This window comes from Leptinotarsa decemlineata, unplaced genomic scaffold, assembly GCF_025532065.1.
Source record: "Leptinotarsa decemlineata unplaced genomic scaffold, Ldec_3_MD MMD2_P_RNA_scaffold_6, whole genome shotgun sequence".
Taxonomy (NCBI): Eukaryota; Metazoa; Arthropoda; class Insecta; order Coleoptera; family Chrysomelidae; genus Leptinotarsa; species Leptinotarsa decemlineata.
The window spans coordinates 4,265,488-4,283,201 of NW_027412533.1; the positions used below are offsets into that span (position 1 = coordinate 4,265,488).

Genomic DNA, 17,714 nt, shown 5'->3' on the forward strand with positions numbered 1-17,714 from the left:
TTGGATGTTATGACTGTTTCGAAAACTTCTGTTTACTTGTCATTCACACTGCTGAACAATATAGGTGTCCCCCAGAGGTCTGTCCTGATACCTTTGTTGTTCATCATTTGTATGAATGAACTACATTTCTACCAGAAAGAAGCTTTCATTTGTTTATACGCCAACGATGTTACGATAAATCTAATGGTCATTATTTACAAAATGTAATCAATAACACCTCAAATATTTTAATAGCTGGTTGACAACTGATTCATTAATTCACTAACCTTTTTTATATATCAAACAGAAAAGCAATTTGACTTACCTTGCTTTGAGAATATATGACGACACTCAACTAGTTCAAAGTACGTCATCAAATTTTTAGGTGCTAATCTTGACGAAAATCTGGCTTCCAAGTCACACTGCAAAAATCTCATTGGTTCCATTTGTTATCAAATGAGAGTTCTAAAAGAAGTAAGTGATATTCAGAGTTTTCAGTTGTTCTATCCTGCTCGGATACAATTGAGACTCAATTATGCAATAACAATCTGGAGCATGTCTAATGCAGAAAAAGAAGTATGCATGCCTCAAAAAAAGAATTAATCGTTAGAAAGTTATCACCACAGTGGAATACTTGTCACGATCTTGTCACTATATTGAATCCTAACTCTGACTGGTATTTTTATATTTGAATATACATCTGAAAGATATTTTCAGGAAAAAAACTAACACCATTTTATTACAAATGACGCCCTATAATATCATAGAATACTGGTATCGCCCTGTTTTTTTTTGACCTAGTTGAACTGCTATTTCTGTAAAATTTTCTTTATCTAATAGCATGCTGTTGGCTCATTTTGGATCAATGGAATTCTATTACTTCACTTTAAATGCATTTTTTTCTTTCTCTTCTTATGTTCGTATAATCTTAGTTCTGAAAAACTAGTTTTCCATAAACAATAAAACTTTTACAATGAATTGAAATTGCGTGTATTTTCATTTTCCACGAAAACACATTATCAGGTTCCAAACAAATAATGTACAAACTGCTCAATTTGCTTGAACTGCGGCAAACGCAGACTATTAGACGCGCAATTTACTTTTTCGTGGTGCTCACTTTTATCATGTCCGGCGGAATGTATTTCATGAATGGAATCGCCTGTGTAGAGCCTTTGTAACGGTAAAGAATCAAAATAGAGCGGTTTAAGATGTGTTCCGCGCCGTCTCCTAAACATAAATGTCCTTTATGGCTTCTTTTATGAACATCCTCCGCAGTCAAATTTAATTCGGAACGTCACAATGAAATTGAACGGAATGAAATAACACAAGACGTTGTGACTGGGCTCAAAAGTCCTTGAGAGTGTTGACAAAAAGTTTTCTCAAACTTTTCGAAGATTGCATCTGTAGTTTGAAAAATAAATGAATACAGATCGATAGAGGATTTTCTCAAATGCAAAAAAAGTCAAAGTTGAAGTTATACCCAGAAAAATTGTTAGCATCTCACTCCTCAAATTTCATACAAATAATTGAAGAATTCACATTTTGTCTTCAATGCTGAAACAGCTGTCTTCCGGTGGCTCTTGAATTGAAATCAATATGGGGATGATCAGAATAGTACTTATCTATTTATCTTTTGGTTTTTAGAGACATATTTGCCAGCAGCTGGACTGCGTTAACCTTTCAATATTATATATATATATATATATATATATATATATATATATATATATATATATATATATATATATATATATATATATAATATTGAAAGGTTATATATATATATATATATATATATATATATATATATATATATATATATATATATATATATACAAATATGATATCGGACATAGCACTCGAGAAAGTGGCAAACCATAGACACGTGTTTCGGGCTTTTGGCTCATCATCAGTATGGTGCAGCCAAGTGTAAGGATGGGCAACACTTGGTTACCAAAAGATAGAAATACAAAAGCACGGAGCATTTATATTCATACAGGGCTTTTCATGATGAGCGTTAATTAGCCGTTTCCGACAAACTATTCAACGGATCAACCTGAAAATTTCACAGTATGCATAAATCAATATGACCTACACGCCTAAAATATTTCAGACGAAGCGGCGTTGTCGCTTCTACTATAAAGTAGCGGCTTCTTTGATTTTTCAAATGAAACACCCCATATATAATATTATATTATGATTCATTATCACTTTGTCAACAAATTCATTTGCTATTTCCCTATACCTATCTATTACCGTTTAGAAGATATAAATTAATTTCGATATTTTTTTACCAAACATGAACTTTTATAAATGCTGATAATCTTGAACTCTCTTGTACTAAAACGATCAAATTTGAAATGGAGTGGAGTGATACTATGAGGATCTTCACTCCGAGTCATATTTTCATTTGCCTCATACAGGGTCTTCAAAAAATGCAGATACTTTGATCTCATGAAAAAATTAGTGGAACTCAATTTTTTCAAATGGAACACCCTGTATATTTCAACATTTTTGAGCTCTACATCTAATTTCAGATTAACTTTGTTCAGACAATACTATTTCTATTTTGAACCGTTTTCGAGATAAACTGTTTCAAACGGAAACTGACGTGGTTTTCTTGCTCTTTTATTTGAATTCATCACTTATTTTGGATATTCAACATTTTTTTTTATACTTAGTAATATTTCTTTCTGATCCAGTTTTTTAACTGTCTCAGATCAGTCGAATCGAAATTGGTATATACCTACCTTAGAAAAAGTTACAATTTGTATACATTGAGGTATTGGTCTCTAACGTACAACAGTATACATTATTATTTTTTATATAGTGTGCTTTGGAAAAATAAATAAACCAATTATTTAACGTCAGACTTTCGTTGGTGGTTTTGACTGATTGTGATAGCTATCAATTATAATAGAATAATGTCAAGATTAGGTTACAGTAATGAAGATTTCTTGAATTTATTAATAATTTATGGTGAGTGCAATAGAATTGCAAGTAGAACATGCCGAGTATTTCATGAAAGATATCCACAACTTCCGAAGCCGAATAATAATGTGATAAATCGACTACTAAAAAAAATGTAGGTTGAATGGAACCTTCTGTCCAAAAATCATTCGTAAGAAGACTAAAGTGGATGATGACAATGGTATAACAGTTTTGGGATACTTTCATGCATTTCCAAATGCTTCCCAGCACGAGGCTCAACGGGAAATAGGTATACCCTACGTGACAATTTGTCGAATTCTTAATAAGCATAAATGGCATCCCTATAAGTTCTACTGTGTCCAACATTTGAAAGAGACTGATTTACCTCGTAGAGTGGAATTCTTTGAATGGTTACTTGTCAAGACTCAAGAGAATGAACATTTCCTTGATAATATCATTTGGACAGATGAGGCCAAGTTCACAAAAAAAGAAGTTTTCAATAGACACAACAGTCATTATTGGGCGCCAGAAAATCCCCATGTTGTCCGCCAAAGGGGTTTTCAAGAAAGATGGCAATTCAATGTATTTTGTGCCATAAAGAATGAGTTAATTTTTTATATCGAGTTTTATGATGATAATTTGAATGCATCTCAAAATATGAAGATTTACTGAGGAATGGAATTCAAATGGTTTTAAATAATAGACCAGGAAGAGAACGTGTATGGTACCAAATGGATGGTGCTCCACCCCATAATTCTCATTCAGTCAGCGAAGCTTTAACCGAAATCTTCAAAGACATGGATTGGTAATAATGGACCTTTTCGTTGGCCTCCTAGAACACCAGATGGCAATTCATTAGATTATTTCGTATAGGGTATCATCAAAAATATAGTTTACTCTACTCCAATAACAACAATGGACGATATGAAATCGAGAGTTACAACTGCTTTCAATAGTTTGACTCCAGACTTGATCAGAAGCGCTACACATGACAATCTTTTGAAGAGATTACATGTTTGTTTAAGTAGAGGTGGAGATGTGTTTGAACATATTCTGAAATACACTGACGATTAAATTAACTCATTAATTTATGGGTTTATGATTTTCAGTTCGTGTTTCAGCGTTAATAAAACTATTGTTTGAAGAGAAGTTTCATTCGATGGTTGAGGAGTATTTTAATAATTATCTTCTCATTGTATTATCTGTGACTGATTGAGAAACATCAAACGAAATATGTTTTACAAAAATGAGTGATGAACAAGAAAACCATGTCAATTTCCGTTTGAAACAGATTATCTCGAAAACGGTTCAAAATAGAAATAGTATTATCTGAACAAAGTTAATCTAAAATTGGATGCAGAGCTGCATTGGATGCAGAGCTCATAACTGTTGAGATATACAGAGTGTTCCATTTGAGAAAATTGAGTTTCACTCATTTTTCATGAGATCAAAGTATCTGCATTTTTTGAAGACCTTGTGTGAGGCAGATGAAAATATGACTCGGAGTGAAAATCCTCATAGTATCACTCCACTTCATTTCAAATTTGATCGTTTTACTGCAAGAGAGTTCAAGATTATCAGCATTTATAAAAGTTCATGTTTGGTAAAAAAAATATCGAAATTAATTTATATCTTCTAAACGGTAATAGATAGGTATAGGAAAATAGTATATGAATTTGTTGACAAAGTGATAATAAATCATAATATGATATTATATATGGGGTGTTTCATTTGAAAAATCAAAGAAGCCGCTACTTTATAGTAAAAGCGACAACGCTGCTTCGTCTAAAATATTTTAGGCGTGTAGGTCATATTGACTTATGCATACTGTGGAATTTTTAGGTTGATCCGTTAAATAGTTTGCCAGTAACGGCTAATTAACCCTCATCATGAAAAGCCCTGTAATTATATATATATATATATATATATATATATATATATATATATATATATATATATATATATATATATATATATATGAATATATATGAATTTATATAAATGAATAAATAAGTACTATTTGGTTTCAATTTAGGAGCCACACAGTTAAACAGTTAATAAATACAGTTAGAAAATTCTACACATGATTTGAAAAAATCAAACGTTGTTTAAAAATAATGAAAATAAAAAATATTAGATAAGTACTATTCTGATTATTGCCACTTTGATTTCAATTTAGGAGCCACCGGTAGACAGCTCTTTCAGCCTATTGAGCATCGTCACTACCGGGCAGGCGGTCCTCGATTGAAGACAAAATGAGAATAACCAAGAAAAGTTCTCAATAAAAAATGACTGCGTAAACACAAATGATATGAAATCGTAAAAGGTTAATGCAGTCAAGGTGCTGGAAAATAATTCCATGAAAAGATAAGGAGAAAAGTACGATTTTGATTATTCCCACATTGATTTCAATTTAAGAGTCACCGGTAGACAGCTGTTTTAGACTATTGGGCATCGTCAGTACCGATGGATTCATTTTCCGAAGGCATTCCAGGTTAGCTTTCCAAATTTCTGCTATCGCAGTTGTCGGTTGATTGGTCAAACCACCAACACTGACATAAAAAGTTGACTTGAGTGTCACACCAATAGGTAGTCTACTTATGTCTCGCTTGCGTTTACGTAGTCATTTTTATAAATTACTTTTCTTGGTTATTCACGTTTTGACTTCAATCGAGGGCCGCCTGCCCGGTACTGACGATGCCCAATAGGCTGAAACAGCTGTCTACCAGTGGCTCTTAAATTGAAATCAAAGTGGGAATAATTAGAATAGTACCTATCTATTTTTTTTTATTTTCATTATTTTCATTGTATATCAAAAATGAAACAATTCGTGGACACAACACTCCAAAAAGGGAGGCAAACCGCAGACACGTTTTTCTGGCTATTGGTCTCATCATCGCGGTGCAGCCAACTGCAAAAGTGGGCAACAATTGTTTGCCAACAACAGGAGCCAACCGTACATTTGTGGATCCAGTCAGAAGACCCAGAATTCCCAGGATGATATGAATCAAAAGGGAAAATTTGTAGACAGAACCCTCAAAAAATGGAGGCAAACCGCGGACACGTCTTTCTGGCTATTGGCCTCATCAGCGCCGTGCAGCCAATTGCAAAGATGGACAACAACTGGTTACCAAAAATGATGAGGCAAATAGCCAGAAACATGTGTCCGTGATTTGCTTCCATTTTTTGAGGGTATATATATATATATATATATATATATATATATATATATATATATATATATATATATGTATATATATATATATACATATATATATATATATATATATATATATATATATATATATATATATATATATATATATATATACATATATATATTCAATTTGTCAGTTGTCAACAGTGATTGAACCTTCATGGTTGATTCTGTAATCCTGTATATATATATATACCTGTATATATATATATATATATATATATATATATATATATATATATATATTGAAAGGTCAAATTTAGTTGACTGGTTATTATATAACTATAAATTATTTTTGATTTGGGTATTTCAGTCAATATCTGCGGGCTATGAAAACACTATTTTTTGTTATTCAAGCTTCCGGAAAGTATATTTTTCTCCTTCATCAAGAATATCTACAAAATAAACATCATGAAAACATTATACAGCAATAGATATGTTACAAAAACTCACCAAAGTTAGTATAAAATATAAAAAAAGGCATATAAATCCAAACATAAAAACGAAAATTCAAATGCAAAATTTGACGTGAAAATTTTGTTACAGCACCAGAGAAAATGTGATTATTAAAATATTTACACATACAGTGAGATTTAAATGTAAGTGTAAATGAAAAATTATTATTAATATGATATTGTAATTATTTGTTCAATTTTATTTATCAAAAGTTAAAATATAATTGTTGATTTGACTTAAATTTTGTATTTCTGTTTTTTTCTCTAAATTATTATTATGTTTACTTATGTGAACCATTTCTAGAAAAAGCCTTTTGAATTTATTATTTTCAACTGTTAAAATTTTAGTATTTTGATAATCCATAGAAAAAATAAAAAATAAATCCACAGAAAAACTATATGTAGCAATAGGTTCATTAGTTATTTTTCACTGCATCATTCAAAGATGAAAACCAACTTATTTTTATCTCTTAAAGAAAGAGTCACCAGATTGTCCCATCCGGATTTTGTTAAAAATGATTTAAAATTTTTAAAAAGTATTCTAATGGAAAATTCGTATCCTCCTAAGCTTTTGAATAGATATTTATCCAACTTACCCTAATTCAATCTTAATTCAAGTTATCCAAATTTATCTACCCTAACCTCACGTAGTATTAGGTATGAAATTTCCGAAACAGGTAATCCTTCTCCTAATGAGAATAATCAAATCATATATAATTATTCTATAAGATATATTCCAAATTTAACCCCTAAATTACTTAATATATTTCGTGACATAAAAAGAATTTCTACCAAGATTTATAAAACAATTTCAACCCTATATTCTAAAATCAAAACCCCTCTCAGCAACAAAGAAAAATCTAATGTTATATTTAGTATTCCATGTTCTTCTTGTAATTCAATTTACATTGGTGAGACCAGTCGTAATCTATCTGGAAGAATCACTTCCAATAAAAGTGACTGCAGACTAAACAAACGTTTCTGTGGACTAGCTGAACATGTTATCTCTTCAGATCATGTTATGGATTATCAAAATACTAAAATTTTAACAGTTGAAAATAATAAATTCAAAAGGCTTTTTCTAGAAATGGTTCACATAAGTAAACATAATAATAATTCAAACAAAAAATCAGAAATACAAAATTTAAGTCAAATTTACAATTATATTTCAACTTTCGATAAATAAAATTGAACAAATAATTTCAATATCATATTACTAATAATTTTCCACTTACACTTACATTTAAATCTCACTCAATAAAATTATTTCATGCTTGATTTGTATCATACACACTCGATAAAATCTCCATCTGTATATATATATATATATATATATATACAGTAATATATATATATATATATATATATATATATATATATATATATATATATATATATTATTGTGTGTGAATTGTAAACAACGTTTTATTTTTTCATATCATGTGTAAAATATTCCAACTGTATTAATTAACTGTTCAACTGTGTTTGGAAATTTTGATATTTTTTTCATTGTGAAAAACTTAATTATTCTGGAAGATAATTTTCCAATAATAAAAAAATATTTGTTTCAGTGATCCTAATCAACGAAGATTCTAATACTTAGTATGAACAAAATACAGACATTGAAAATCTAAGTACCTATAATTTACAATTATTCACTGGACATAGATGAATCTTGGTAATATTCTTAATATGATAATTTGATTTATGAAATATAAATATTTTCAATGATGATGTCACTCTTGAAGCTTTGAAAATAACATTACTAATATCAGATATCTAAAAATTATGGCACTATTACCATCAATGCTACAATTTTGTATAAAAAATCATTTAAAAATTCATTTTCAACTGTAAAATTCAGATTACATGCAAGTATTGTCCAATATTCTTTTTAGTTCTTTTCTATTGTATTTCATTTTGGCGTCTTGACGAAGTCTCTATTCTGAGACGAAAGCTTGACGATCTGTGTAATAGAGTAAGTTTATTTTTTGTACCGTTAATCCCTACCTTCCATATACTATTTATGAAAATTCTTGTAGAATGTACGATTTTGTTATTTCCAGATTGTCTGTGAGCGAATCTCATAGTCGACCTAGGAATTTCATTGGACCAACATATTTTTGCAGGTGAGTACATTGATATAATTTTTATCTGTACGAATACTTGATCTTTTCAAGTAACAACTCTGACTCATATTCAATATTTCTTCAGGAATTATGATACAACTTACTGTGAATAGTGAACAAATTGAAAATATCCTGATTTTTTCAAATCACAAACTTCCCTTGAATGTACTTGTGAAAGTCCGAACAATCTGTGACTAAATCACATTTTCTGTTCTCGCATTATTCAAAACCCTACCAAACTCTCTCACAATTATGGTGTTAATTGAAATTTAAATTATTTACATTATCATCAATTAATTTTCAATTAAACTAGTAATTAATTCTAGATTCAAGTCGATTTGTTGGACAACAAGCGGGTGCGGTCCTCCATTTCAATTAATCAACATCTTCCATGTTAGCATGAAAATACAGGGGGTATGCCTAAATAGAAAAGACCTACATCACCAATTTCATCACATTCAAAATTTGTTATATATGTTGTTTATATTCAATTCAATTATTAAAATATAGAAATTTCTTCTCTTATTCGAATTATTTCAGTTCATCATTGAGTTTGCCATTATAATATAGAGGATATTTGTTCGATGATATTTATTTTGTAAAGATTCATAGTGAATATAGGCTGTACAAAATAACTAATGTCTAGTTTCTACTATGATTTTTATTTGTTACGACCGGTTTCGGTTCACTCAATAAACTTACTTGATAAACTAAAACCGGTCGTATCAAATAGAAATCGTGGTAGAAATTAGACCAAAGTTATTTTCTTCAGTCTATATAGAGGATATTCTATCAATAAACATAAATATAGAGAACTTCTCAATCTACTCAGGAAAAAAATATTATTTTCGACAGAAAATATATTCACATGGCTTCTCCAAACATTTCTAATCATCATCTTAACTGAATATACAATACTGTGTCATTCATTATCTTTTCTGTATCTAATCTCATTTACTCGGATAATGCTAATGATACTTTCTTTTTCTTAAGTTTTTCATGAGAATAATTTGTTCACCGTCATATTTTATTTTCTCTTGTAATTACTCTTTCTCATAGTTTTGAAATATGTTTTTGATTCAACTCATAGTTCAATCTGAGTTTACCTTATTTTTGTTGTTTGTTGACCGGTGCCGGCTACTGCTGATGCAATTTTCGGTACATGTCGTCGATTCCTCCACAATACGACTCTACTGTGATGGTTAAGCCCAGTTGCAACGAGTTATAGCCGCTGACTATCATATAGTAATTATGATACACTGTTTGGAACCTTTGGTATAGTAAAAAATATTACTGGAGTTTTTTCTCAACGACAAACCGTTATTTTAACACCTCGACACGTGTTTCGATCACCAAGTGATCATCTTCAAGACGAAGATCAAGATCAGTTTGAAGATCAGTAAAGATGATCACTTGGTGATCGAAACACGTGTCGAGGTGTTTAAATAACGGTTTGGTGTTGGGAAAAACTCCAGTGGTATCATACAGTAAGCATGGCTTTTTTGGTGGGTTTTTCCTTTGGGAAGTGCCTGGATGGTTCATCGGTATCCACAACCACTATCCTGAACATCTCCTGTTGTTGTAGAGGATCCACTTTTCATCAAACGTGACAATCCGATCAAAAAAAAAAAATAACTGCAAACACTGCACACCATCATTGCATAGAGTAAAAAATTCTTAATCGATCAGCATACACCACGACACGGTAAAATGAATATTCATTGAGATACGAAGGTAAAGATACGTACGACATTAAAGCGGACAAAACTTCAGAAACAACCTGATACTTGTCCATCAACATTCACAAAGTTATTATTACTGGTCGAAAGATAATATCCTTGAATCGATGAATATTCATAACTCAGTTTTTCGAAGGTAAGTTCATTTCTTGACATTCTGGCATCATACCTGCATTACATATCTTCGAAATCTTATTGAATTACTTCTGAATGAAAAGCCTCGATGCTGGAATTCGTTCAATTATACTTCAAAAGTGTTTTTCCAGTATCAGGATTCTACAAAAATATATTGCTTCTTGGAAACTTCTATTTCGTCTTTTCTTCCATGAACTTTTTCGTTTTTCCTCCAATTTGGATATTGACCCTACGGTCGATGCACTGAAAATGTATCCACACAATGAATATTTCTATCCTCACATTACATTTCAGTCCCTTATCATTTTTGGGATTCAACAAAATGCTCCTGTCGCGAAAGATTTTCCCATTATTAGTGATTTTCTCTTCTCGGTTAGTGATTTTTATGAAGTATAGCCTCAAGTGTACTTCAGTGACATGTGGCCAATGACCGTGTTCGATTTTCGTTCCTCTTATATTTGGAAATTTTTGTTTTGCTCATCTTGTAGCTTGGTCAACTTCCTAGTATGAATTGTCTCTTGATTGCAACCCCCTTTATTACATAATTCAAGAGTGTCTTCATTGCTGCTGTTGGTGTGATTCACAGCTCTCATGTTTTCATTTTCATTTCCTCACAAACAAGTATTTGCTTTCTGTCTAGTTTGATTGTTTCATCTTTGGCAAATAAATCAACTGGGCATATATGAGTTTGACTTATACATTGTGGTGTATAGCTAATGAATTATGTCTAGTTTTAGCTCCCGCGTCTTTCTATGGGTGCGCTTAACTAGCATTAGGGCAACATTTGTATTCCCTTATATTTTATCTCTGGCATCTAGTATCACTTTTAGCCATAATCGTCCTACCGAGAAGACTATTCGCAATGTGGTCAATAAATTTCAGTCCACTGGTTCAGTAAACGATCGACCAATATCCGTACATCGACTAATTGCAAGATCTGTCAAAAACATCGCTGCTGTCTGTAAGAGTGTGCAGAAAAATCAGAGGTAGTCGATTTCGCGTCGCTCTCAAGAATACGGCTTTCCGCAGCCCACACTTGGCACACTGGATTAATGGGTACGTAAACAAACAAAATTGTCTAATTTGGGACGACACCAATTCATATGAGATCCACACCAATTCATATGAGATCACGACGTTAGGTAATCACTGTCAACAGCAAGCACTATAGGTCGATGATTACCAACTTCTTTTGGCCTGAATTGGTTGTTCTAGATACTAATGACATGTGGTTTCCACAGGACGGCGCTACGTGCCACATTGGATATTCTGCACGAGCGATTTAAGACACAGTCATGTCACGTGGAGGTGATGTATGCGAATAAGCCCATCGGTCGTCACAGCCAACAAAACCCATGGTATCGGTCAAATTCAGTCTGATTTATGCGCCAAAGTTATAGAAAATTGGACGTTTCGGATGCGCTCCATCCAGAGAAGCCGTGGCGAACATTTGAACGATGTTACATTCCACACATAATAGCATCAATAGATCTTTCGAACGAATAAAAATATCGATGATATCTCACACACACTTTGTTTTACTCAAATTTAAAGATAGGAAGCGTTCAATGAAAGACCCTACACAAACAACATATAATCGAAATGTTTCAAAACTCAAACACTTTTCTAATCTTTAGTTCGACCAAAATATATAATTATGCCCTCAAGAAAGTTCGACAGAAGACCTGGCACCCAACAAATGTATCCCCACAAATGTGGGGATTATTAGAATGTTCATTCTTTTGCGTAGTTTTTATCAATTAGATTACGTTCAACATCGCTTTCAGAAAGCTGATCGCACAAGCTTTGGAAAGGCTTCTCATTCTGTTTATAAGGAGTATATCGTTTCGATCCCTTGTAGATACAGACCATTCTGATTTGTATTCGATATCATCGAATACCAATCCATTACTCTTCATTGTCTTTTTTTTCTGATTCTGAAACTCCAGAACATGCAAAAACCAATCTCATCAAGAATCCTTCAAGCCAAAAATAAAGTAAGTCATCTGAAATACCCTCAGCCCAGTTCAGCCACTCTCAAGACCCAGTAATTGAATACAAGTGCATTAAAGAAAAAAGGGTATCTGAGGAATGAAAACGATAATGGTAAAAGCTTATATGGATTACAGAGGGGAGAGCATACACACAACGACTGAGTGCCTTGGCTGGTTTCAGCATAAAAGGCTTTCCATTTGGAATCGCCGAAGATCCCGGTTTGCTCTTACATAAATGGCTCTACTTATTGCATTAGTTTAGTCAGTGTCGCTTATACTGCTCCATATCCGCACTTTTATAAACTTTTCCTTCTTCGCAATGAAATTTTCGAAGGTTAGGGTCGAGGATGTTTCACATGGCGGTAGGTCGACTAATTTAGCGGGTCTGTCGATTTCTGCAAAAAACTGAAGGGTTGATTTCATGTTCTCATTTCTTCTGAATATGTTAGTCTTAGATCTCAGTATAAAACGACTTTCATCGAGCTGGTTAATGAATGAAAAGTATTTTATGTCATATTGAAAATGTCAATAAATATATTGACTGAAAAATTCCAGTCCAGAATATTATTATTGAAAACTTTCTTATATTTTTTTTGTACTAGAAAAAAACATATTATTACAATTATTGAACTTTATCTTCGAAGATAAAAATGAAAACAACAATGAAAATTAATTGGCGCTCCGGGGGGACTTTATTGATTCCAGTGGCGCATTTGCTTTTTCAGCTGCAGGAAAACCCGGAAAAACATGCAGCACCACATCAACTGAAGATCTCGATTTGTCAATGTCCTCTCTCTCATAAAACAAAATTCAGGGTGTCTCTAGGGGCTCCAATAGATTCAATACATCGCCAGAACACTTCGTAACATGACTATCGTCAAACTTAAACCCGCCCGTTTCGTCTTTGATCAAGGCGTAATAATGACCAAATTCAACACCAAACCACAGTGAATAATAACTGCATGAAATTATAACAGTGGTCTGCTAGGTTGAAATGTTCATCTATTTCGAACCTTCCAAAGAGTTTCTTGCTTTCGTTAGGGTTGAGTCTTGTTTGAAGATCATCAGTGTTATTATTAGATTGACTGGTGCCTCAGCTATACTTGTTTCCTTATGACAGTCAGTTAGTTTGGCGCATGTTTGATGATTTAGCAATAACCTTTGCACGAAATGGTTATTAGTCATATTAGGAAACGCTAGATGAAGTTCCAGAAATTCACATAAGTTTTCGCTACCTCTTGAATATTTTCTACGAAGTAAACAAGTAAACACAAGACGAGATGGACTGTACTGTACTGTACGGAATCATTCAATCCAGAGCGGTCAGGAGTTTTGATTTTGCTATTGTTTTTCTCACGAAGAGTATTAAAAATAAACCCGAAGAATTCGGAACAATCCTCTTGTTGTCCTAAGGAGTATCTAGTGGACTTCAAAGACTCAGGGAATCGGTTGGAGGAAAAGATGATACATTTTAAGGAAACTACAGATGCATGAACAGATGTTTGAGTTTGATGAATGAGTAGGAAACATTCCCATTCTCGTTCATCATTAAAACCTCGTTCTTGAAATTCTTCGTCATGAACAACACTTGTAAAATGCCATTCATGTAGCAAGTGTTTCCTAAATTATCCAATCCAATTTTCTTCTCTAGATTTTCAGGACAATTCTCTACAGATTCGTGAGGAAGAACATGTTTCACAGATTCTCGATAAGAACCAATTAAAAATTTACCAATTATTTTTTTAACATTTCAGTGGTATGGTTAATAGACAATTTCCTTACTAATCGAAAGTATGAAGCCTATAGAATATGCAAAGTTAGGGTGACTGAGTTTTTACGTCACAACTCTTGAGTAGACAGATATAAACATGTAAATCAAACACGGTGGTATAGGATTGTATGCGAAAAATCAGTCTTGAATTATGTTTGTCCAGTTTTAAAAAGTGAAATATTGCTGCACCGCCTTTGTAATGAAATGATCTTTATTCAAACTCAACTTCAATTCATTAATCAGCCCAGTGCAAGTTACTAGTATCGATTTACCTCTTTATACGTGTCTACCCAAGAGTTGTGACGGAAAAAAATAGTCAACCCAACGTTTGTATATTCTATGGGCTTCATACTTTCGATTGATATAAGTCACCATATCAGTAAATAAATTAATCATATTCTGGGCTGTAATTTTTCAATTAACCCATTTGCAATATATTTATTGAAATATTCAATTTCATATAGAATACTTTTGATCCATTAACCAGCTCGGTAAAGGTCGTTTTACAAAAACCTTTCATTTCTTGAATATGTTCGTTGTTATTCATCAACATTTTTTTAGGAATCTTCACCTTCCACTATATGAACAAATACCTTCCACTATATGAATAAATACTTTTATACAGGTGTCGAGGAAGTTTAGGAATGAATCAAATAAAAAAATGCTCCGAAACGTTGATATGAATATAAGTAAAATTTCTCAGCTCTTTTTCCAATACGTAAAATGAATAAATTAAGCAAGTTACTGATGAATAGAAAACATTTTTTTGTGAATAATACTTTCAGTTCCTGCAGGAAATTAAAGAGGTGAACTGAAAGGTTTTCCCTTTCTACACGTGTGTAAAATTCTCTATTATATCTTTTATTATTTCAGATTGTAGATAATCAAAATCCCCTTAGTAGTAGTTAAAAAATTCCGATTTCCTCGACAAGAAATGGAATTTATGCAATGTGTATTGGTATGTTGATCTATAAATTTTCCTTTACCCCTGTCACTTGCACAGAAATTGTAACGAAAATAGAAAAAAAGAACTAATTATATGAAATTTGAAAAACATTTTGAGAAAATGTCGTGATTTCATCATCTATTTCAAATCGAATAAAATCAAATTTATTTCCATACTCACATCACAGGATACAGTGACACACCTAGATGAAAAATAGATATATACATATATAGACATCGATAAGCATTTGTGCAAAAAAAAATAAATATATTTCGATATAACTGAACCCTTTCCGGAAATAGTGTCAGCTAAGCAACGTAAGTAGCCAGATCAGCCTGAGTAATAAGCAGTTTCATATTCGTTCCAAAGATTCACAAACAAACGATAATTTCAATAATAAATATAATTTTGAACTCATTTCAGATCATTCCAGTAAATGTTTGAATTGGTCACTATTCACTTCCTGTCAATAAGGAAGTTTGTTTACAAATTCATTATATTTTTGTTTACAAATTTATTATGGTATGTTTCTGGGATAATTTTGAGCACCTCTCATTCTAACTCTGAGCTCTGAAGTAGACTGCGGTTGTGTAACGTAACCTACAGATTTTAACAATCCCCACGAAAATCTAAGGGTGTTATGAATCAATGCAGCGGACCATTCTGAGGAATCACCTCTACTCATACACTAATTTGGATAATTGTCAACTTTCAAACCAGTTTGTCGATACCTCATCTTGCTGAAACCTAATATTGGTTGAAATCCTATTCGGGTTTGACAATAGTAATTCCCTGAGGGATTGCAAGTTCCGTGGAATTGGGACGCTAGGAAATGAAGAAATAACACCAAAGGAAACCAAAATCTCACCTTCTTGCAGGACGTGATTTTTGTATGTTGTAAGAAGTCTAAGGAGTTTTTGATACTAAAATCTGGTTCCGAAATAGGCAAGCTTTCAAATTTCTCAGTGAGTCATGCCGCTATTTGGTAGGTTAGCTCAGGTCCAACTGCAACCCTTGCGGGTTGCAGTCCACTGCAACCCGCAAAGGTTTATTGTGGCTCACACCTATTCTCACCCGGCCAAATAAACCCAGCTTCTTAACGAAGCCGATTAGTTTATATGGTGAGTGGTCTTTCAGGTCAGTTGGTAAGAGTACTGCTCTGCCGAACTCTAAAGACCTGATTCGTTCCCCAGCGGGGCAGGCACTACGTAGATGCTCTGTTAATGAGGTAGTCGGATAGTTAAGTTGCAAGATTCCCACCTTGATACCTACGATAACCTTCCCATATGAGGGTTTTTGCACGTCAGCTACACCTGACGATGCCTTAGATTCAGCCGTGCAGGGCTTTTTCGCCTCTGGTTTTGGTGAAACCTCACTTGAGCGCAAACGTTTGCTAACCTACTCATGGGAGGGTTATTTCCCATACCTGAGACAGATTCTGCGTATGCCGCAGCTCTCGCTCCTGAACTAAATTTACAGGGTGCTATTTAGCAGGTAGGAGATCTAATCCTGGTTCGTGGATTTTTGGGAGGCAATATTGTTTTGGCACCGTTGGGTTGGAAACTTGTGACTTCCGTTTCAGTTGAGGGGTAAGTATGTTTTCGTATTTCTTGAAGACATCTTTTACTCCGGCAGTCATGTTTGGAAACGGGTTCCTGGCCAATCTCGCATTTTATCCTTTTCATCCAGAATTACTACTTTGTTACCTTTGACGGCCTCCAAATAAAAAAAGTCTTTGTCTTTCAATTGCTTGATAAGTTTCTTTTGATTTCGATCGTTTATTGAATGTTTCGGTTTATCTGTTGTCATGATTTGATTCATTAAGATTAGTTGGACAAGTTAACAACAACAGGCATGTAGATGCCAACGATAGTGTAGAAATAAGTAAACATAATAATATTATGAATAACGATGGTGGGCCAATACCCGAAAGTATACTATATAGCTTGTTGAAATAATAATTTAATTAACAGATTTATATGACTATAACATAAGAACACAATATGAAATTGATTTTAGATACTTAAGACGCAGGTACCTAGCAGCGTTTTCTACAGTTTGAATAATGATAACGTTCTACATATATTTAGATCAATCTTCCTCTTGAAGATGATCACTTGGTGATCGAAACACTTTTCGAGGTGTTGGTATAACGGTTTTATGTTGGGATAAAACTTCAGTAATATTCATTACTACACCAAAGGTTCCAAACAGTGCATCACAAGTACAGAAAAAAAAATGTTGATTTAGAAAATTTTCAAAATTAATGTAAATCCACAAAAATATTGAAGCTAACTACTAACAAAATTAATTTTGCTATTCAACTTACAATTTCACAAAAATCAGTTAGACTGCACTGAAACTGATCTTATTTTTTTTTTCTCTCAGTACGAAAACTTCTCTACTATGGTCCGATGG

The 17,714-nt window shown here is 32.8% G+C and overlaps 1 protein-coding gene across 5 annotated transcripts in view; it reads left to right on the plus strand.

Moving 5' to 3' along the window:
- The window catches only part of LOC111503178 (LIM domain only protein 3), a 458,150-nt gene that overhangs the window by 144,544 nt on the left and 295,892 nt on the right, over positions 1-17,714 (plus strand). For all 5 annotated transcript variants that reach the window (XR_012464152.1, XM_074169843.1, XM_074169846.1 and 2 more), the window contains one exon: positions 8,649-8,711. The gene's annotated coding sequence lies outside the window, so the exon portion shown is untranslated. The remainder of the gene's footprint in view (positions 1-8,648; positions 8,712-17,714) is intronic.